Raw genomic sequence first — 1,160 nt, 5'->3', positions numbered from 1 at the left:
GAGAGGTGGAAATGTTTTAATACTGATCACAATATGACAGTACAGTAATAGATGAAAAGAAGAGAGGTGGAAATGTTTTAATACTGATCACAATATGACAGTACAGTAATAGATGAAAGAAGAGAGGTGGAAATGTTTTAATACTGATCACAATATGACAGTACAGTAATAGATGGAAGAAGAGAGGTGGAAATGTTTTAATACAGATCACAATATGACAGTACAGTAATAGATGGAAGAAGAGAGGTGGAAATGTTTTAATACTGATCAGAATATGACAGTACAGTAATAGATGGAAGAAGAGAGGTGGAAATGTTTTAATACTGATCACAATATGACAGTACAGTAATAGATGGAAGAAGAGAGGTGGAAATGTTTTAATACTGATCACAATATGACAGTACAGTAATAGATGAAAGAAGAGAGGTGGAAATGTTTTAATACTGATCACAATATGACAGTACAGTAATAGATGAAAGAAGAGAGGTGGAAATGTTTTAATACTGATCACAATATGACAGTACAGTAATAGATGGAATAAGAGAGGTGGAAATGTTTTAATACTGATCACAATATGACAGTACAGTAATAGATGAAAGAAGAGAGGTGGAAATGTTTTAATACAGATCACAATATGACAGTACAGTAATAGATGGAATAAGAGAGGTGTAAATGTTTTAATACTGATCACAATATGACAGTACAGTAATAGATGAAAGAAGAGAGGTGGAAATGTTTTAATACTGATCACAATATGACAGTACAGTAATAGATGGAAGAAGAGAGGTGGAAATGTTTTAATACTGATCAGAATATGACAGTACAGTAATAGATGGAAGAAGAGAGGTGGAAATGTTTTAATACTGATCACAATATGACAGTACAGTAATAGATGGAAGAAGAGAGGTGGAAATGTTTTAATACTGATCACAATATGACAGTACAGTAATAGATGAAAGAAGAGAGGTGGAAATGTTTTAATACTGATCACAATATGACAGTACAGTAATAGATGGAATAAGAGAGGTGTAAATGTTTTAATACTGATCACAATATGACAGTACAGTAATAGATGAAAGAAGAGAGGTGGAAATGTTTTAATACTGATCACAATATGACAGTACAGTAATAGATGAAAGAAGAGAGGTGGAAATGTTTTA

This window comes from Oncorhynchus keta, unplaced genomic scaffold (genome assembly GCF_023373465.1).
Source record: "Oncorhynchus keta strain PuntledgeMale-10-30-2019 unplaced genomic scaffold, Oket_V2 Un_contig_14811_pilon_pilon, whole genome shotgun sequence".
In the NCBI taxonomy this organism is placed as follows: domain Eukaryota; kingdom Metazoa; phylum Chordata; class Actinopteri; order Salmoniformes; family Salmonidae; genus Oncorhynchus; species Oncorhynchus keta.
The sequence above is the reverse complement of the archived record's forward strand: the minus strand, read 5'-3'. Positions refer to the sequence as shown.